General features: G+C 40.9%; 1 protein-coding gene across 1 annotated transcript in view; it reads right to left on the bottom strand.

Annotated features, from left to right (window-relative positions):
• The window catches only part of C6H1orf141 (chromosome 6 C1orf141 homolog), a 51,137-nt gene extending 41,661 nt beyond the window's left edge, over window positions 1–9,476 (bottom strand). The window contains exon 1 of the mRNA XM_006075561.4: window positions 9,207–9,476. The gene's annotated coding sequence lies outside the window, so the exon portion shown is untranslated. The remainder of the gene's footprint in view (window positions 1–9,206) is intronic.
• Window positions 9,477–23,108: the final 13,632 nt, after the last annotated feature.

The following is a 23,108-nucleotide window of genomic DNA, read 5'->3' as shown; positions in this document are numbered from 1 at the left end:
TATTCTTGCCTGGAGAATTTCATGGACAGAGAAGCCTGGTGGGCTACAGTCCATGGGATCACAAAGAGTCAGATACGACTGAGTGACTAACACTAACACACTCCGGGAAAACTCCTTCCTACCCTTTCCCTAAATATACAATAATCACTTTCTCTTGTATATTCTACATCCTACATATCTTTTCAGTTTTTTTCCTCTTATCCATTCACATTGCTATTTGTCTCAGTGTAAGAATCCATAACTTGTCCGGGTTAATTCAACAGTTTCAAAATATCTTTGTACATTTGTTCCATCCCATCCGTTTTATTCTTACTTTTGCCTGAATTATTTTTTCAAGAAAAATACAGTCACATGCCTCCCTGATTACACTCCAACCCCTCCCTATAGATTTCAAGACAGACGTCAAACTCCTTGATTTATCCTAAGAGGCTCAAGGTTTGGCCTCTGACTAAGTCTTGAACGTCACCTGCCTCCTCCTCATGTATCCTTGATATCCCAGTCCTGATGAACAACTTGCAGTCCTTGAATGCGTTGTATTTTCCTTCACTAGTTGCTTTGTCTTTGCTATTTCCTCTGCCTACAATGCTGTTATCCATTCTCTGTATTTCTAAGTCCAATGCATCCCTCAAGATCCAATAGAAATAACACCTCTGCTGGGAGGAATTCCTGATAAACTGTGATTTAGATGTCCAATGCCTACATTCACATGATAGTCTATGTATACTGCTGTCCTAGTTCTTTAATCACGCTCTCTTAAAGCATTTGATATACTTTATCCACACTTTATACTGTTTATTGAAGGCCAGAGGCAGATCTAAACCATCCTTGCATCCCGAATGCCTAACAACCTGAATAAATGAATTAACCACCAGCCATTAAGGAAATGGAAAATGGTAAATGAAAGGCAGAAGAACCAGAGATCAAATTGCCAACATCTGCTGGATCATTGAAAAAGCAAGAGAGTTCCAGAAAAACATCTATTTCTGCTTTATTGACTATGCCAAAGCCTTTGACTGTGTGGATCACAATAAACTGGAAAATTCTGAAAGAGATGGGAATACCAGACCACCTGACATGCCTCTTAAGAAACCTGTATGCAGGTCAGGAAGCAACAGTTAGAACTGGACATGGAACAACAGACTGGTTCCAAAATAGGAAAAGGAGTATGTCAAGGCTGTATATTGTCATCCTGCTTATTTAACTTATATGCAGAGTACATCATGAGAAATGCTGGGCTGGAGGAAGCACAAGCTGGAATCAAGATTGCTGGGAGAAATATCAATCACCTCAGATAAGCAGATAACACCATCCTTATGGCAGAAAGTGAAGAAGAACTAAAGAGCCTCTTGATGAAAGTGAAAGGAAAGTGAAAAAGTTGGCTTAAAACTCAACATTCAGAAAACTAAGATCATGGAATGCAGTCCCATCACTTCATGACAAAACAGTGGGAAACAGTGGAAACAGTGGCAGACTTTATTTTGGGGGGTTCCAAAATCACTGCAGATGGTGACTGCCGCCATGAAATTAAAAGATGCTTACTCCTTGGAAGAAAAGTTATGACCAACCTAGATAGTATATTAAAAAGCAGAGACGTTACTTTGTCAACAAAGGTCCATCTAGTCAAGGCTATGGTTTTTCCAGTAATCATAAATAGATGTGAGAGTTGGACTATAAAGAAAGCTGAGCACCAAAGAGTTGATGCTTTTGAACTGTGGTGTTGGAGAAGGCTCTTGAGAGTCCCTTGGACTGCAAGGAGATCCAACCAGTCCATCCTAAAGGAAATTAGTCCTGGGTGTTCATTGGAAGGACTGATGTTGAAGCTGAAACTCCAATACTTTGGCCACCTGATGCAAAGAGCTGACTCATTTGAGAAGACCCTCATGCTGGGAAAGATTGAAGGCAGGAGAAGAAGGGGACGACAGAGGATGAGATGGTTGGATGGCGTCACTGACTCAATGGATATGAGTTTGGGTCACTCCGGGAGTTGGTGCTGGACAGGGAGGCCTGATGTACTGTAGTCCATGGGGTCACAAAGAGTCAGACACGACTGAGCAACTGAACTGAACTGATGCTTGCTTTTAGTCTGCATTTACATTTATGAGTATGTATAATTCTTTCACAGAGTCCTCTTGAGGTTCTCCTAGCTGAAGCCATAACATTAAAAAACACTGCTTTCTCTCCCACCTTCAAACTTAGAAAGGCAGCATAGTATACTGGTTAAGAACATGAAATCTAAAATTGGGCTGCTTGGGTTTGAATCCTTGGCTCTGCTACTTACCAGCTGTGTGACTATGGGCTAGTTGCCTACCCTCTCTGTATTGTCCCATTCATAGAAAGGGAATAATAGAACAACCCACTTCATTTGGGCTGTTATGAGGTTTAACTGAGTGAATGCAAGTGACACATAAAGTGTTTGATAAGTGAAAGAAGTAAATATAAGTAATGATACACTTACTGGTTAGGGATAAAATGTATGAGGTTACCTGTAAATTCTGGAAAATGCATGTTCCACATGTGCGTATCATTTTGTTTTTTTCTGCATACCTGTCACCGTGCAATCACCAATGGTCTCCATATGTCTGATGGCCTACTTCAGAAGATATTTCTTCAATTATACCCAAACTAAATGCTTGGAACTTGGGAAACAAAGAGAATTTATTTAGCAAGTCAGTGTCTTCTATTTAATCCAGTAATTCAGTATATTCTATTTTAATTCAGAAATTTAATATCCTCTGTACCATGTCATCTATTATCTTTTTTCCTTTTCTTCTCTAATTTTCTCATAGTTTTACTTCTCAATTTTTTATTCAATTCTTTTTTCTGCGTTCAGTCAACAAAAACTAAAACTCATTGTCTCATAAGGTGTTAGTGTAGGTCTTGAATATATAGTAAGTGTTTAGGGAGACAGTTTGATAAGCATTATGATGTTGCCACACTAGAAAGTGAAAGTGAAGTTGCTCAGCCATGTCCAACTCTTTGCAACCCCATGGACTGTAGCCTACCAGGCTAATCTGTCCATGGGATATCCCCCCAGCAAGAGTACTGGAGTGGGTTGTCATTTGGACACTCATCAAAAAACAAAATTAGTTTGTGTTCAAGTAAATAGATCTAATCATCTGCCTTTCAATGATATATTAACTAGGGGTGAAAGAGATGATCTTATTTCTTAAATATGCATAGATACACCTGAAGCAATCTTATATACACTTACAGTTGCTGGGAAATGCTCCTTTCTGGAATGGAGAGTTCTTATGTGGTCACAGAAACCTAACCCATAGAATCTTGGGGTTAAAATGGACCAATAGTCTTTCACATAATTCCATGTACACTGAGGCTACATTGACCCTAACTGGACAAGCCCTTTCTGTTCAGTTCAGTCACTCAGTCGTGTCCGACTTTTTGTGACCCCATGAACCGCAGCACGCCAGGCCTCCCTGTCTATCACCAACTCCCAGAGTCCACCCAAACCCATGTCCTCCGAATTGGTGATGCCTTCCAACCATCTCATCCTCTGTCGTCCCCTTTTCCTCCTGCCCCCAATCTTTTCCAACATCAGGGTCTTTTCAAATGAGTCAGCTCTTCACATCAGGTGGCCAAAGTATTGGAGTTTCAGCTTCAACATCAGTCCTTCCAATGAACATCCAGGACTGATCTCCTTTAGGATGGACTGGTTGGATCTTCTTGCAGTCCAATGAACTCTTAAGAGTCTTCTCCAACACCACAGTTCAAAAGCATCAATTCTTTGGCACTCAGCTTTCTTCTTAGTCCAACTCTCACATCCATACATGGCTACTGGAAAAACAATAGCCTTGACTAGATGGACCTTTGTGGACAAAGTAATGTCTCTGCTTTTTAATATGCTGTCTAGGTTGGTCATAACTTTTCCTCCAAGGAGTAAGAGTCTTTTAATTTCATGGTGGCAATCTGCAGTGATTTTGAAGCCCAGAAAAATAAAATCTGCCACTATTTCCACTGTTTCCCCATCTATTTGCCATGAAGTGATGGGACCAGATGCCATGATCTTAGTTTTCTGAATGTTGAGCTTTAAGCCAACTTTTCACTCTCCTCTTTCACTTTTATCAAGAGGCTCTTTAGTTCCTCTTCACATTCTGCTATAAGGATGGTGTCATCTGCATATCTGAGTTATTGATATTTCTCCCAGCAATCTTGATTCCAGCTTGTGCTTCCTCCAGCCCAGCGTTTCTCATGATGTACTCTGCATATAAGTTAAATAAGCAGGGTGACAAAATACAGCCTTGACGTACTCCTTTTCCTATTTGGAACCAGTCTGTTGTTCCATGTCCAGTTCTAACTGTTGCTTCCTGACCTGCATACAGGTTTCTCAAGAGGCAAGTCAGGTGGTCTGGTATTCCCATCTCTTTCAGAATTTTCCACAGTGTATTGTGATCCACCACAGTCAAAGGTGTTGGCATAGTCAATAAAAGCAGAAATAAATGTTTTTCTGGAACTCTCTTGCTTTTTCAATGATCCAGCAGATGTTGGCAATTTGATCTCTGGTTCCTCTGCCTTTTCTAAAACCAGCTTGAACATCTGGAAGTTCATGGTTCACGTATTGCTGAAGCTTGGCTTGGAGAATTTTAAGCATTACTTTACTAGCTTGTGAGATGAATGCAATTGTGCAGTAGTTTGAGCATTCTTTGGCATTGCCTTTCTTTGGGATTGGAATGAAAACTGACCTTTTCCAGTCCTGTGGCCACTGCTGAGGCCAATTTATTGGCATATTGAGTGCAGCACTTTCACAGCATCATGTTTCAGGATTTGGAATAGCTCAACTGGAATTCCATCACCTCCACTAGCTTTGTTCGTAGTGATGCTTCCTAAGGCCCACTTGATTTCACATTCCAGGATGTCTAGCTCTAGGTGAATGATGATCCTGGCTTTTACTTTCAATGCTATTGTCTTCCTTAAGACCTTAAGGTGTTCATTTTCCCTTCTCTCAGTTACTGCACTCTAATCTCCCTAATTTGCCAGACCCTAACTTTCCTCCTCATCCCTCAAATATTGGTCCTTCAAAATGCCATCAGAGCTGGCTTAATTAAACAGGACACTGATCAGGTCCAGTTCCAGCCCTCAAACCTTAGTTTGCTCCCCAGTATCTGCAGAGTAACACACAAGCTCTGCAGATGACATCCAGGACAGTTCAAGAAAACAGTCCAGGATGTGGCTAACTCCACCTTCTAGTTAACCTCCCCCGTAACCCATCTTCTTCTGGCACGCTTTACCATTTCTTTTCCCAGGACACATCCTGCACCTTTCCAAGCATGTCCTTCACTCCTGCTTTTTTTTCTTTCTTTTTAAAACATTTATTTGTTTGCATGTGCTGGGTCTTAGTGGCAGCATACAGGATCTTCAGTCTTCATTGCAACATGAAAACTAGACATGTGGGATTACAGTTCCTTGACTAGGGATTGAACCCAGGCCCCCTGCACTGGGAGCTCAAAGTCTTAGCCTCTGAACCACTAGAGAAGTCCCATTCCTGCTTTTCATTTCATTGAGATGTTCTTTCTTAATGTCTTCTAGTCAAAAGCCTATCCTTTCTCAACTCCTAATATAAAGGTGAGCTTGCCAGGTGGCACAGTGGTAAAGAATCCACTTGCCAAGGCAGAAGACACAAGAGACATGGATTCTAACCCTAACCTAACCTCTAACCCTAACCCTAACCCCTGGGTCAGGAATATCCCTTGGAGTAGGAAATGGCAACGTGCTCCAGTATTCTTGCCTGGGAAATTCCATGGGCAGAGGAGCCTGGCAGGCTATAGTCCATGAAGTCACAAAGAATCAGACGCAAATGAGCACACAGCACAGCAATGTAAAGGCAAGCTCTTTTGCAAGACTCTCCTTGACAGCCTCTCATTCTTTGTCCCACTGACAGTTACATTTTCTTATGTGCTATTGTATTTTGTCCTTCATGATAGAACTTGGCACATTGTACTACAGAGACTTACCTTTTGACAAATCGCTTCCTCACTGTGTTAAATCTCATTTAAAGCAAGAATTGATTTACCTGCTTTGAATCTCAGCACCAGAAAAGGATTTTACACCTAATTGAGATCTGAAAATTATCATTTGGTTTGAATGAATAAAGCATCTTATTCATTTATTTATTCTCTGAATAAAGCATTTTATAGGGAGCAATCCCAGTTTATCTGTGATGGATGATATTAATTCAAGATGATTTACTGGGGATGAAATATGAAGTTGAGTGAATTATAAGATTTGGTTCTTGCCAAATCTAAACTTGGTAAAATTATTTTCAAAGGCAACTGAGATTTATGTTCTTAATTACTGGCTCAGTAATGACAAGTTTTTTAAAAAGAACCTAATGAAATAGAGAACTTGCCAACTAGGGTAGAATAAAATTCCCAGTCACTCTCAAAGTAAATCACCCACTGGCTTCACTGCAAAGACTTGGCTACATCAACAAATAATTTCAAGGCTGTAAGGCCAACATTATAAGCAGTCAGAGACTGAGTCATTACTAAAAATAACAATATCAAACTAAAAAGTTACTTTTAAAAAAGCATTAATTCATTTTAACAGTACTTTTGAACTGGAAAAAAGTCAAAAATCAAACAAACAAAAAGCCCAATGCTGCCAATACTATAGGCTCTGCTAAGAAGTCTTCTTCAGCAAGTTGCAAACATCTCCTATTAAAGGAAAAACTAAAGAAAACTGAAAGTGGCTTAAACTCATAAACTAAAGAGCTGGGCTGAGCAACTATCCAGAAAATGGAGGCTCACATTAACATTGACTTCTTTATCTGGCTTCATCAGGTCATATGTTCACTCCTTGCAGGAAAAGACCTCTTATACTTGTACCTGACACAGACCACTAAACACTGCATGCATGCTAAGTTGCTTCAGTCCTGTCTAGCTCTTTGTGACCCCATGGTCTGTAGCCTGTCAGGCTCCTCTGTCCATGGGACTCTCCAGTCAATAATACTGGAGTGGGTTGCCATGCCCTCCTCCAGGGGCTATTCCTGACCTGAGGATCGAACCCACACCTCTTAAGTTTTTTGCATTGGCAGACAGGTTTTTTACCACTAGTGATACCTGGGAAGCCCCACTAAACAACTGTACTGAGCACCTAGAAAGCACTTGTTTTAAGTGGTTATGTTTTGCTCCATTTGAGATAACTGGCTAAATTTCTTTACCTCACATTCCAAGTACAGACACAAGAGAATTCTTTTTTTTTTTTTTTTTTTGTCTAAAATGTTGACTCATATTACAGGCTGAATTATGTCACCTTCAAATCTGCGTGTTGAAATCCTAATCCCAAGTATCTCAGAGTGTGGCTGTTTTTGGAGGGAGGGCCTTTATTTTTTAAAAAAAGTAACTAAATTAAAATAGTTGAAATGAGGTCATTAGAGTGGGCCTTGATCCACTATGCCTGGTGGCATACAGGAAGAGGAGATTAGGACACAGACAATATGCACAAAGGGAAGATCAGGTGAGACACAGGGAAAAGGGCTCCATCCGCAAGCCAAGGACAGAAGCTTAAGAAGAAACCAATCCTGCAGACACCTTGATCTTGAACTTTTAGTCTCCAGAATTGTGGGGAATAAATTACTGTTGTTCAAGTCATACTGTCTGTGGTGTGGTGACCCGAGGACAAAGGAGCAGATAACCAAGGAGGGTCTTGGAATACAGGAATGGAAAAACCAGACCCTTATCATCCTTCCCTCCCCCATGTTGTAACTATTAATGGAACAGTATAACCTGTCTCCCCACCTACCCCATAGGGAGGAGGTATTTGCCTTACTCTTCCCCCCACCCAGTATACTTTCCTCATCCAATAAGCAAATGACCTGCAAGATCCCTATCCCACTCCTTGTGCCCTGGGTAGAAAGTGGACTAAGGACCCCTATTCAATGCTGGTTCTCCCTTGAGCTGCCCTACTGTTCTAACAGCATCTTTCACTCTAATAAACTTTATTTCCCTCTCATTCTGCCTCATGTCTGGAAATTCTTTTCCAACCTGCGCATAGATCATGACATGGGGTATTGCAGTTGTGGCAGCTTTAGCAAACCAACACAGCCCACAAATCATGAGAAATAACTTCAGTTCTTTTCAGTTGCTCAGTCGTGTCGGACTCTTTATGACCTCATGAATTGCAGCACGCCAGGCCTCCCTGTCTATCACCAACTCCCGGAGTTCACTCAGACTCACATCCATCAAGTCAGTGATGCCATCCAGCCATCTCATCCTCTGTTATCCCCTTCTCCTCCTGCCCCCAATCCCTCCCAGCATCAGTCTTTTCCAATGAGTCAACTCTTTGCATGAGGTGGCCAAAGTATTGGAGTTTCAGCTTTAGCATCAGTCCTTCCAAAGAACACCCAGGACTGATCTCCTTTAGAATGGACTGGTTGGATCTCCTTGCAGTCCAAGGGACTCTCAAGAGTCTTCTCAAACATCACAGTTCAAAAGCATCAATTCTTCAGCGCTCAGCTTTCTTCACAGTCCAACTTTCACATCCATACATTACCACTGGAAAAACCATAGCCTTGACTAGATGGACCTTGAGAACTAACTTAAAAAATCATTATTTGAAGATTTAAAGATTAATCCTGGCCTCTGTGCATAGATCCATACTATTTAATTTCTTGTCCCCTTTGTGTTATGAGAGCAGGGGAGAAAATTGACTCGATTTTCAAACATTACTAAAATATGCCTGTCACCAATTTGAGGTTGGATGGTAAGCTTCTAACGAAAAATATCAAAGATGTTTTAAAAGTATGTGTACAAACTCTGGGGAATGTCATTGTGAGCAACCAATGAGATTACGATACGAAGACTTATTGGCAAATTTGAAATCGCATCACAATTGTTGCTGAAGTGATCAACCCCAACCAGCCCCGTCCACAACCGTTCTGTTTGTTTCGGAAGTTTGAAACGCACTGATTATGATGCCTGGAGCCCGCCCACACTTCATGCCGGTCCTCCAGTTCACCTTCCTCGGGAGCCTCCATCTCAGGAGGGCCGCGCGAAGAGGCTCAGGGGTCCCTGGAAATCAGGGAGCCCTTCGCAAATACCCTCTGCCTGTGGTCCTTTAATAGCAAACCAAAATATCAAGGATGTTGTGATTGAGGAAACTCCTTAAAATTAAGTATAGAAGAGGCAAAAGTCCTTTCAAGGAAGCTGGGAGAAGCCCCTGAGGCCTGCCTCCCACCTGTGTCCCACACTCACCTGGGAAGCCGCGCTGGGAGCAACTCCGCCACCCAGCGTGACAGGGACGCCTCGCGCCCAGTCCCTCCCCAGCCAGATCCCGGAGGGGAGAAAGTTCTGTTATCGGCTGGGGAGGAAACGGGCTAAGACTTAAAAGCGTGCGTTTCTTATTTCGTTTTCCGTCTCCATACAAATTTTAGCTTTCAAACTTGCAACGCCTCCGCCTCCCCAAACCGCACCTACTTTCTTTTCTTTTCTGGCTCTGGTAACTGTTTTCTGCCGGATTCAGGCCCTTAGCTATGCGTCCTGTGTCCATAGAAACAGTTTCCTGAGCTTTCCTAGCCTTGAAAAGGTCTCTGCCTCCAGGGGATTTTGCCCACATACTTTTGTAACTAAGATCCAAAGTGACTCACTAAATCCTTAAGGATATAAAAGCTATTATGCTGAAGAGTGGAAGGAGAGAGAGGTTAAGAAAAGGAGAGAAGTACAAAGAACTGGGGGCAATGACTCTGTTTCTCTTTATTTCCTTCTGGAAATGCCACAGTTCAAAGAGAAAGTTTCCTCCTTGCAGTTTGCAGCTCTGAATGGAAGTTGACAGCCTGTTTTGAATACTTGATGAAAGATTGCTTTTTCATGACTTATTACTTAAGAAAAAAATACTCATTCTTATTCCTAAGGCCATGAAACCGCCTATGTGATTGGTAAAATCATCCTTGTATTTTACAGGTTGTGTAGCAGGTTTGGCTACACACACACACACACACACACACACACACACACACACTACCCTATTCACACACACAACAGAATCATACTTTAAAAATGACTGACTTGAAAGCATTCTTGATTTGATCAAGAATGGTGAAAACTTTCTACAACAATGATTAATTTTTTAGTCAAGAATTGTGTTGATAAGTATTTCAGGAATGTGCCTTAACTGATGCAAATCAAAATGGAAACAAACGCTTTAGAAAACAGCATTAATCATCACAAGTCCATGCTAGTGGTAATGACAGAACTTCACAAAAATAAATATAGTTTTAATTATGTAGTAATCAAAAGGCAGCTAGAAATTGTTATTCACAGCCAATGTATGAAAACATTGGAATCGATTTATTTAAATACAAGATTTTCAATGATAAAAAATACAAGGTAGTTTAATTCTATCATATTTCATAAACCATATTCATGAAGTGCAATGATTGGTATGGGATTGGTAACTAGTTTCTAGTGAATATTTGACTAATATTATTATAATCTGATTATAATCCCTTCACCGCAAATTTGCACAAAGGTGAAATTAGTGTCTTTAAAAAAGGAAAACTGAATTCAGAAATGTTAACTACTTAACAATTTTTAGTCAGTGAAATTTATAAAGCATGAATCATATAAAATTCTTGGAATATTATCATTATATCAGTTAATATTTATGGAATACAAACTATGTGCCAGATACTAGACTAGAAATTTTTAGTAACATCTCTCATTCTATCTTTCCTCTTCCATTAATCCTCAATCTTTAATTAGTATGTATGGGAAAGGTATTATCTTCAATTTTAGAAATGATCAAACTCAAAGAAATCATGTGATTTGCCCAAAATTATACAATTATTCAAATAGATGGGGAAACAGTGGCAGACTTTATCTTTTGGGGCTCCAAAATCACTGCAGATGGTGACTGCTGCCATGAAATTAAAAGACGCTTACTCCTTGGAAGAAAAGTTATGACCAACCTAGACAGCATATTAAAAAGCAGAGACGTTACTTTGTCAACAAAGGTCCGTCAAGTCAAGGCTATGGTTTTTCCAGTAGTCATATATGGATGTGAGAGTTGGACTATAAAGAAAGCTGAGCGCCGAAGAATTGATGCTTTTGTACTGTGGTGTTGAAGAAGACTCTTGAGAGTTCCTTGGACTGCAAGAAGATCCAACCAGTCCATCCTAAAGGAGATCAGTCCTGAGTGGTCATTGGAAGGACTGATGTTGAAGCTGAAACTCCAATACTTTGGCCACCTGATGCAAAGAGCTGACTCATTTGAGAAAACCCTGATGCTGGGAAAGATTGAAGGCAGGAGAAGAAGGGGACGACAGAGGATGAGATGGTTGGATGGCGTCACTGGCTCAATGGACATGAGTTTAGGTAGATTTCAGGAGTTGGCAATGGACAGGGAGGCCTGGCGTGCTGCCGTCCATGGGGTTGCAAGGAATCGGACAATACTGAGTGACTGAACTGAACTGAACTAAGTATTAATAATATAGCATAAAGTATTTTCTCTTTGATAAAAAAAATTTGGTAAAATGTACACCAGAAACAATTTAAATGATTCTTTCCTAGCTTCCTTAATTACTTCCTTAATTACTCTTAGTTAAATTCAACAGGTATTTACTGAATGAGTTCATGAGCCTATTATAGATAAATATTGGGTAAAGGAATCTAGTAAATGCATTATTTTAAAAGTATGCAATGTCTTCGAACGTAAACTGTATTCTATAAGAAAGCAAAGAAAGTGATATCTGCAGACTTTTTCCTACTGCAAGGTGTTTAGGCCATCCATACAGTTTTAGAGGGCATCTTCTCCAAGACCACCCTCACTTCTGACACCAAGTTTGAACCCTCAGCTTCAATAATTAGCAGAAGGACTCAAAGAACTCACTGAAAGCCATTATTGTCAGGATTAGGGTTGATTATAGGGAAATTTTAACCTGTTGATTACAGGTTAAAATCAACCAAAGGAAAAGCACACAGAACAGAGTCCAGGAGAAGTGCCACATGCAGAGATTCTTTTGTTCTTCTCCTGGGGTCAGAAAGAGGTTGCTCTTACAGCACTGATGTATGACAATACAAAAGGAGCACGGCCAACCAGGGAAGCTCATCTGAGCTTTGTGTCCAGAGTTTTTAGCTTTTAGAGGTTCATCATATAAGCATGATTGACTCATTTCCCCCCATAGTTAATCTCAATTGGTTGACTGATCCAGAGACCCTACTTTAAGTCACATGGTTGTTCTTTCTAGAGTGGTCATCCCCCACTAGACTAAGTGGTCAGCCCCCCAAGACTATGCAGGGGTAGACAGCCCTCCACCCTAAATCACATTGTTGGATTATCCAGTGTGACACAAGCCCCCAGGCAAACAAAGACACTCTATCAGGCACAACAATAATAGGACCCAGAGATAACCTCCCAGAAGCCAAGAACAAAGTCCAGAGCTTCTCTTTGGGCAAGAGATTCTTTATTATATAGTCTTTACTACATATTGACTATATTTTGTTTAAATAATATCCAGATATTTATTTAGCCATTCAGAAATGGTGAAATCCTTTGCTTTCCCAACCCCACCTTCTTTCCTCTCTGGAATGGGAGCATCTCTTTTCTTGCTCCACACAAACCATGAGGCCTGAGAGAAGTGTTAATATTCTTCAACTTGCCTATCATCCCCTTCACGCCTTTATTTTTCTTCTTTAGGAAAGGCCTTCTTTTATGAGGTTCAACTATCTCTCCACACCAACTTATTAACAAATCCCCAGCCATATCTCACCTTTATGGATTTGAGATCTTTCTCAGTCTTCATATTAAATTTATGAAGTCAGTGTCTGACCTTGACCCTCATTCACATCCTAGATTAAAGTTTTTTTACTTCATTGTCCAATAAAACTGTAACTGAAATCTTGAGCTTTACCAGTTTGTCCTAGATCACAAACTCTCATTCCTTTAGCCCATCACCTCTCTTACTTCTAGATAATGAACTCTTTGGCCCCTTAGTGACACCTTAGTTTCACCTCTCTCATTTGCAAATCCAATGGACATCTTTCAGACCTGATGTTATTTGACCTCAGTTCTGAATTTGACATTGTTGACTTCTGGCTCCTTGAAATATTCCCTTCTCTTGGCCTCAAGGGATGCTACTCTTTCCTACTTCCATTGCCTCACTGAGAATATTCTTATTACCCTCTTTTGTGAACTCCCATTCCTCTGCTCTCTCAAGTATTATTCTATCCTGAGATTCTTTCCTGTTTTTAATCGCCTTTTGTCCTACAACAATAGGGAAGGAGACAGGGCACAACTTTTAAAAGAATGGCATAGCCATTGAGGAGACAACATAACTGGTTAGAACCAATTAGGCCCAAGACGGCAGAAGATTTGACTTTCAGTAGATGTTTACCCATCATTGTATGCTCATTGTAATATGCTCAAATGACACCACAGCTGATGCCAAGACAGTTCCAAGGCTGACCATAAAGCCCCCAAAGATGGTAATGGTTCAATTTCTGGAAATCCCTTCCTTTCCCAAAACAGTTGGAACAACTGTTTAGCCTATGAAATTACGCAGCTCATAAAAACTAACCCGCCATATTTTAAATGGCAGCTCTCACCTTTTGAGATGAACTACATTCTGTCTATAGAATGTGTATCTCTCTAAATAAATCCACTTCTTACCTATCACTTTGCCTCTCACCAAATTCCTTCTGCACTGACATAAAGAACCAGCACTTCATTAAGTCTTGGAACCTGGTGTGCAATCTCAGTCAAGAGACAGTAGGTTCAAGTCCCAACTTGTGGGCTCAAGTCCCAGTCTGAGTTTTGGCTGGGTTAGTGTCTCATCTGTGCAGTTTCAATTCCCTTCCTGGCCTTGATATTGCCCTCAGAACATAGTCTAAATTACACAGTATAGAATATGGATATGGAAATATCTACCATCTGAGTCCAGTTGATGCTGAATACAGTTGTGATTTTTTTTTTTTAATTTGGGCCAACCCCTGGCACACAAAATGACAACCTTATCAGTTCATGTAAATTTTTCAGATGTTTCAGGTTTTCATATTGAAAGGTTGTTGTTGAATCACGCGAAGACACCGGGATTCTTGGCCCTGGAGGAGAAGAATTCAATCCAGGGCCAGAGACGAGGCTTGATCACTCAGAGCTTTGTGTAATAAAGTTTTATTAAAGTATAAAGGAGATAGAGAAAGCTTCTGACAAAGGCATCAGAAGGAGGCAGAAAGAGTACCCGCTTGCTAGTGTTAACAATGAAGTTATATATTCCAAAGAATGTTTGGAGGTTGTAGAGACCTCATCAGACCTACTCCCATAATTTACATTTTAAAATAACAGAATTAGCCAGAAGGTTTAATCCAAAGACTGTCCTCAGGCAGGATACATTATTGTTATATAATCCTAAGGAATGTGGAGAAAGAAAAAAAGTTTGTCCTTTTTTCCTCCTTGAGAATTCCAGACCCCTCTCTCCTTGGGGACCCCTAGACTCCTTATCAACCTGCCTAGGAAATGACTCTCTCATTCCCCACTTTTCTTTTAGGAGAATTATGTTGCCTAGGGAAAAGGGGCGTCATTCTCATTCCATAACTGCTTCTGAGCTGACAAGGGGCGTTGTCCCTAAATTGGTGAGGCAACATATTCTCCTAATCCTCATATTGAGGATATCTTATCCAGGGGCCCCAAATAGTAGCTGGAGGAAGTTGCAACAGTAGCAGGAGTTTGAGCAATAATTTGTAACTTAAAAGCTTTCATGCAGCTAGAAACAAATCCAGTTATATAATTACAGATTTAGGGAGCCAACAGCAAAAACAAAACAATCAGAATCAAAATTAAAAGTCACAGTATGTCCATAGTTAAAGTGCAAAGTGTTGCACCAGTCCATTTTAGGGTTGGCAGATGTCATCAGATGAAGAAGAGGCATTGCATGTGATTGTTGTCGAAGGTATTCACAGACTTGGAGAAAGTCTTTTCCTTGAAGTGGGGATGTTCACCCCAGGAAGCCTTTCACTGACGAAGAGGGGAGTGCTCTGCAGACCCAGCAGTTAGACCAATTGTGGAATGCAGCATAGGAGTGATCCCAGGACAGAAAGACATTGTCTTGAGGATCCAATGGCAGATTCGGGATATTTGGAGTCAGCAGAAGTAGACTCACATAGATTATCAGGCCAATCCACTGCCCTTTGCTTAACTCTAGAGCTCGGGTCAGAGCCACAAGCTCCGCTAACTGAGCACTGGTTCCCTGGGGGAGAGATTTTGCTTCCAAAACCTGTTCAGCAGTCACCACGGCGTAACCTGCTTTACGTTTTCCATCCTGAACAAAAGAACTGCCATCTGTAAATATTTCCATGTCAGGATTGTCTAACGGGGTATCCTTTAGATCCTCCCGAGCTGCATAGTTTAAAGTTAGGAATTGAGAACAATCGTGATCAGGTGTTTCATTTTCCTTCTCAGGAAGGAAAGTGGCAGGATTTAGATTTCCACAAACTCTAAGCTTAGTTACTGGTCCTTCTAACAACAATGACTGATATTTAAGAAGCCTGCTGTCTGTCATCCAAATATTAACCTTAGAATTTAAGATTCCACTCACATCATGAGAAGTCAGTACAGTAAGGTTTCATCGTCCATTAATTATTTTTAAAGCTTCAGGTGCTAATAAAGCCGCTGCCCCACTTACTCTTAGGCAGTGGGGCCACCCACGTGAAACTACATCTAATTCTCTGCTTAGATAAGCAATAGGTTGCTGGTGAGGCCCTCGGGGTTGTGTCAAAACTCCCAATGCCACACCTTTTCTTTCAGTGACAAACAAATTAAATTCTGACCCTGTGAGCAAGCTCAGAGCTGGAGCTTGCAGGAGAGAAGTCTGAAGAAACTTAAAAGCCTTTTGAGTTTCTGGAGACCAAACCAGTTTGTCGGTTTGGGCCTGCTGAGTTTCAGCTATAAGTTTATATAAAAGCCAGGCAAGTTCCCCATAACCCGGAATCCAAATGCGACAGTAACCTGTGATTCCCAAAAATCCTCTCAATTGTCTTAAAGTCATAGGTATGGGGTGATTTAGTATAGGTTTAATTCTCTCAGGGCCTATGGCCCTAGTCCCTTCTGATATGATTAGGCCCAGATATCTAACTGATTGTTGACAAAGCTGAGCCTTTTCTCTTGATGCCTTGTAACCACAGCCTACCAGAAAGTTTAAGAAATCTTCTGAGGCTCGCGAACAAGCTTCCTCTGTCTCAGCACAGAGCAAAATATCATCTACGTATTGTAACACCACCGCTTCAGAGCTATTAAAGTTTTGTAGATCCTGTGTCAAACTTTGTCCAAATAAGTGAGGACTGTCACGAAATCCCTGGGCAAAACTGTCCAGGTTAACTGAGAAGCTGGCTGTGTAGGGTCTTCAAAGCAAATAGAAATTGACTTTCTTCCGCCAAAGGCACTGAATAGAAGGCATCCTTTAAATCAATTACTGAGAAATATTTGGCCCGTTCGGGAATTTCAGACAATAGAGTATAAGGATTAGGCACCACGGGGTGTAAAGGAACTACAGCCTCTATTATTTGTAAATCTTGAACTAGTCTCCATTTACCATTCGATTTCTTTATACCAAAAATAGGAGTGTTGCAAGGACTGTTACAGGGAATTAATAGTCCCTCTTCTTTAAATTTTCGATGATGGGTTTTAACCCTTTCTTAACCTCAGGTTTCAGTGGATACTGCTTCTTATGTGGAAATATGCGCAGGTCTTTGACCTTAACAACTACAGGAATAGCATTTTGTGCTCGACCCACAGATTTTCCATCAGCCCATACTCTAGGATTTACATTTTGTTCAATTAAAGGGAGAGAAAGGAAGGGCTCCATATTCATGAAAACAGAGGCATGGACCTTGCTCAGTATATCCCTTCCCAAAAGGGGTGAGGGAGATTCTGGCACGATCAGAAACTCGTGTGAAAACAGCACAGAATCCCAGTTGCAAGATAAAGAATAACTGAAATAATACCTTTTGGCTCATCCAGACAGTCCCATTACAGAAGCGGATGGGGAAGAAAGTGGGCCAGGGGCTTCAGTAAACACAGAATAAGTTGCCCCAGTATCTAAAAGGAAATCGACGGATTGGCCCCCCACAATTATTAATACCTGGGGTTCCTCAGGTGTAATTAGGATGGGAGCTTGTGTAGGGACCCCTGGCACCTTCAGTCCTGATTGTCTTGAGAGTCCGACCCCGGAGACCTACGCCTCTGGGGGCAGTCTCTCTTCCAGTGTGGTCCATTGCAGACCGGACATGGAGCCGGGGGCAGCTTAGATGCCTGAGGGCAATCCTGATTGAGGTGCCCCTCCTTTCCACAGTAATAACAAGCCCATCCCTTTTCACCTGGGTCCCTCTGGGCATTTTTCTCAGGCTGTTTAAGAACGTTTTTCATAGCCATGGCGAAGGCTTCCGCCTTTTCCTTTGTCTTTTTTGCCTTTCTTTCTTTTCCTCATATTCCCTACCATAATAGACTGTCTGAGCCAGTTGTAACAGAGTTATCTAAAGACAGATTTGGTCCATACACCCGTTTTAATAGCTTATGGCGGATATCTGGAGCCGACTGACTGAGAAATCTATCCTTTAAGAGCACTTTTCCCTCTTCACTTTCAGGATCAATCTCAGTGAATTTGCGAAGGCCTTCTCTCAGTCTATCTAGGAATTTACCAGGAGCTTCCTTCTCCTCCTGTTCTATGTCTGCCAATTTGCCATAGTTTAAAGGCTTAGAACGTGCCTGCCTAAGTCCTTCAAGAATACATCTAACAAAATAACTCTGATCCCATCTTCCTTTAGCTGTGTTGTAGTCCCAGTCTGGTTCTATAGTTGGGACTGCCTGATTTCCAGTGGGAAGGGCTGCTATCTCGTTCTCCCTCTTCCCTACTGATTCATTACCAAGCCATTCATCTCCATAAGCAACCACTTTTTCCAAAACTTGAGTCTTTGACTCGGGAGTCAGCATTTGTCCCAAGATATATATCACATCCTTGCAAGTGAGGTCATAAAGCAGAGTAACACCTTTAAAAGCTCTAATATATTTTTATGGGTCCTATAAATAATCTCCCAGATCCTCCTTGATTCTTTGTATTTCTTGATAAGAGAAAGGCTTATTAACTCTCACAGACTGATTATTTCTCCTGCTGGGTGCTTCATGAAGAGGCAATAGCTTGTGTGGCCGTTCCTCAGCCTCTCTGGTTGCTCTGTGCATATGATCCCAGGGATAGATTGGAGAAACCTGGTTTTCTTTATCTCTTTGACTTCTGTCCTCCATTTTATCCTGTATTTCACCCTTAGTTTTCGCTGAGCATCTCTTACTTCGATTGTCTGAGCTTCTGTTGAAACCAGAGTAGTCTGAGGTCGTACTGAGAGAGGGATTGTTTGGACCTCCATGTGTGCAGTTTGAATCTCAGTTTGGATTTCCAGGTATGGGGGCAAAGTAAGAGGACAGGAGGGAGCTGAAGGTTTCACGCCCAAATCTATACCCTTAGGACATAAGTCTGACATATTTCGCAGAGAGAAAAAAGGCAACACATATGCTACTTCTACCCATTTCCCTTGTTCCTTACAGAACCGGTCTAATTGTAGAACAGTATTATACTTAAGAGACCCTCCAACTGGCCACCGTTCGCCTCCAATGGATACTGTGGCCATGCAGTATCACATAAGAAGACTAGGTGTGTCTTCTTTAAGCCCTGGGGATCAAATCTATCCCAGTTTTTCAGGATACAGTACAAAGGAGTGAGGCTGGAATTGTTAGCTCCCATCCGTAAGAGAGAAAAAAAGCGACCAGCGCCATTTTTCTACCGGAGGTGTCCCTCCCTGCTCTAGATGGGGGTGTAGACAGACATTACACCAAAAGCTTTTCCTTCCTGGTCAGACTTAGTCTGTCCCTTACTGACGCAGGCGTCGTACTCGTCCCTCCCGGTTCTACCACCGAGATGGGGTGGGGATGTACCAGGGGTAGACTTGATAGCATCCCTACTTGACGTCCAGCTCTTCACCCTTAACCTTGCTTGCCTCTGATGTCACCCGGGGTGAATCAGAGTAACCTTCCAGAATGCCTCCCAAGCTAAGACCGCTGTGGGAAACATTCGTCACCTGAGTGCCTGTGCACAACCCTGAGTATTTCCTGACTACAATAAGACCGACGCGAACATAAAACTGAGATGTTCTTTCCAAGCATCACCACACCAGTATAACAGCCTCCTCTGATCCACTAAGAGCCGGCATTACCAAAGAAAAAAAACCCATCGCAGTCCCAATCTGAGTAACCTTTAACCTCAGAGATGTTCTGGGAGCTAGAGCTCCATCTAGCTTCCGAACTTTCGATTCCTAGAGAGGCTAGGCGCCTTCTTGACTACCAATCCAAGTTTGGGACCTAAGCCACAGTACACAATAACAGTATAGATCACAAGTCCCTTGAAAGTCTATAATCTGATAGATTAGGTTAGTACTTCTAATTCCCAAGGAGTTATGGAATGGTCAAAGAGACCAAAAAGTTTGACCGAGAAAGGAGAGTTTGGTTCACGCGCTTTGCCCATTTCTGGTCGGTTCCCGAAGGAGACATTGGGTGCCTCTTGGCATTGGCAGGTCGGTATAACCCCCCGACAGGTTTCTCCAATAAGCCTTATGAGATCACCATGGAACCGCAGAGCAGGGCTCCTTACTTGCTTCACACAGGGCATGCCATTCATTCACACAAGCACATCGTAGAGTTAGTAAAGCACAGCAGAAAACGTGTTCGCTAAGAGAACAAAGAACTAAAGCTCCAAGCATCCTTACCTTGTCCTGAAGGATCCCAGATGAGCCCCCAAGATGAAAGGTTGTTGTTGAATCATGCAAAGACACCGGGATTCTTGGCCCCCGGAGGAGAAGAATTCAATCCGGGGCCAGAGATGAGGCTTGATCGCTCAGAGCTTTTGTGTAATAAAGTTTTATTAAAGTATAAAGGAGACAGAGAAAGCTTCTGACATAGGCATCAAAAGCGGGCAGAAAGAGTACCTGCTTGCTAGTGTTGACAATGAAGTTATATATTCCAAAGAATGTCTGGATGTTGTAAAGACCTCATCAGACCGACTCCCATAATTTACATTTTAAGATAACAGAATTAGCTAGAAGGTTTAATCCAAAGACTGTCCTCAGGCAGGATACATTATTGTTATATAATCCCAAGGAATGTGGAGAAAGAAAAAAAGTTTGTCCTTTCTTCCTCCTTGAGAATTCCAGACCCCTCTCTCCTTGGGGACCCCTAGACTCCCTATCAACCTGCCTAGGAAATGACTCTCTCAATATCTTTGTGCCTTGGGGTTCATGCTGCTCCCTCAGCACTTGTGGAGAACTCACTCTACTCCAAGTTTCCAAAGGGGAAACATGTTGTCTATGCTATGCCAATGAGACTACTGACCCCAACCCCCAGACCACAGTGATTGGCTTAGGGAGAGGCACGTGACTCATGAGAGACCAGTTAGGGACCCCAGTTAAGCTACCATGGAAGTTACAACTACTGTCAGACTTTTTCATAATAAAATAAATCCTCTTTGTGCACAGAGTAGTTTGGATTTATTTTTTTCACTTCCTATGAAAGGATATCTAAAAATTGATACTGAGCTCTACAAATATTTGTCAAATGAATGGAAACTGTAAAATAGGTAGATAAATGATCTCATAGGGCTGGTCTGAGAATTAAATCATTTACCAATCTGAAGCACGAGGCCTGATACCAAACAAAAACAGATATTCAAAACTTTCATTATGTTTCTTTCCCCCAGCCCTCTCCCTATCCCCACAAAGTCCATACAAAACAATTAAAAATTGCTACCTGAACTTGATTTTATAGTACTAAGAAAGCACATATTCTCAAATATTTAAATTATTTTTCCCTATAAATCTTTTCTTCCTATTAAAGAACACAACTTTAAACATATTCTATTGTATAATATCTTAAAACGTTTTGCTTGATTTACATGTAAAAACACAGTATTTAAAGTAAAAGATTGTAAAATCTGACTTTATAAATATTTAAAATTTCTGCATGTCCAAAACCATCAAAACATTTTAAACTTGGAAAATTACCCATCGTGTATAAACAAAAGGTATCTCAAAAATCTTAAGCATCATTAAGAAAAGGACAAACACAATAATGGAGAAGAAAATGTGTTGAATTTAAACAGTTCATTTGAAAAATACCTACAAATGACTATTAATTATATTTTTAATTATCAAAATATTCAGAGCCATATGCATTAAGCCTACAAAATATAACTTTCCCCTTATCACATCGGCAATTTGGGGAAAGAAAGAGAAACATGCACACCTATGCTCTACCAGTGGAAGTATGACTTGTTAGAATGGTGCTTTACAATTTGTAGGAAATCTTTCAAAATATATGTAAACTTTGATTCAGCAATTTCATTTTTAAGAATTTATATTTAGAAATTAATCATAGAAATGCACAAATAATTAGGAACAATGTTGTTAGTATAACATTCTTGATAATGGTATGAAAAATTAAAAATAGGATAATGGTATCCAGGTGGCACTAGTGGTAAAGAACCCACCTGCCAGTGTAGGAGACATAAAAGACTTGGGTTTGATCCCTGGGTCAGAAAGATCCCCTGGAGGAGGGCATGGCAACCCACTCTAGTATTCTTGCCTGGAGAATCCCATGGATGGAGGAGCCTGGCAGGCTACGGTCCATGAGGTTGCAAAGAGTTGGACACAACTGAAATGGTTTAGCATGCACACAGGCAGGACATCACCAGAGTCAGCCACAGGGACCAGTAAATAATAAAGTAGGTTCCTGGCCATGAGCTCAGTCGTGTCCAACTCTTCGAGACCCTATGGACTGTAGCCCACCAGGCCCCTCTCTCCATGGGATTTCCCAGGCAAGAATACTGGAGTGGGTTTTCATGTCCTCCTCCAAGGGATCTTCCTGACCCAGGAATCGAACCTGCATCTCCTGTGTCTCCTGCATTGCAGAAGGATTCTTTACCTGTTGAGCCATCGATTCAAAAGAATAAAATAGAGAGAAATATGATATTCCCTTACTTCATATACCCTTTTACCACTTGATGGCAGTATACCAAAGTTTTTTTTTTTAAACAACAACAACAACAACAAACAGTTATAATGACTTGAAATGACACTAAACATCTCATGATAAGGGCTGCACAACAGTTTCCCCAAAATGTGCTGTTTTCCAGTTGGAGATTAAGCTACTGTGACTACACTGTAGGTTTTTAAGAAAGATTCTTTCTGCAATGTGTCCCTTCTCCCTCAGCCCCTGCCCATTTTTACATCTAATATAGAGAAAAGAAATTACCATTATAAAGCAGTGAAACTATTGAATTAATGTTTCAACCACTTTCTCTTTACTTTTTGCTGCCACTGAGTTCTGATTTGTCTCCTTACATTGGCATTCCTTATTGAAACAGGAAGATTTTCCTTTTATTAAGAGCTGCCTTTCTAATCAAAATGCTGACCAAAAAGTCATTATAAAAGTTGATAATTATGAAAATTCTTATATATTTACTTCTTGTGTTATACTTACATTTCCTCTTAAGCTACTTATAATGATTTACTTAAAACTCTAAAAATTAAATTTAATAGTTTATATCAAATACCATTTTATTCTTTGAACTAAGTGTTAAGTTAAACATTGACAAATTGTTATAATTCTAAAAGAACGAACACTCTCTCAAACTCCCTTCTATTTCCTCTTGGCTTCCTCCTGCTGATTTGATCATTCCTGAACAAGCTCTTCTTTTCCCTCTCACTTCTTAAACATTGGTGTTATCCAGGGTTCTGTCTTCACACTGCTCTTTTCTCTCACCCCAGTCACTTCTCCTAAGCATCTCGTCCATATCCAAAGTTTAAGTCATCTCTTATTTACCGATGATTCCTAGGTTTATTTCCCCAGCCCCATCTCTTTCTGAAACTCCATTCATTTTGTGATGGCCTATTAAACATTTCCACTGGAGGCCCCACAAACACTGCAAATTCAACATGTCTACTTGTTAATTATGTCCCTTCCTAAATTTGTTCTGTCTCACACCTTTCCGCCCTTTGACTTGGTCAGTGAAAATGAAATATTAGAGTAATTTTAACATGAATAATAATAATAATTAAAATTATTAATTAAGT

This window comes from Bubalus bubalis, chromosome 6 (assembly GCF_019923935.1).
Source record: "Bubalus bubalis isolate 160015118507 breed Murrah chromosome 6, NDDB_SH_1, whole genome shotgun sequence".
In the NCBI taxonomy this organism is placed as follows: Eukaryota; Metazoa; Chordata; class Mammalia; order Artiodactyla; family Bovidae; genus Bubalus; species Bubalus bubalis.
The sequence above is the reverse complement of the archived record's forward strand: the minus strand, read 5'-3'. Positions and strand labels throughout refer to the sequence as shown.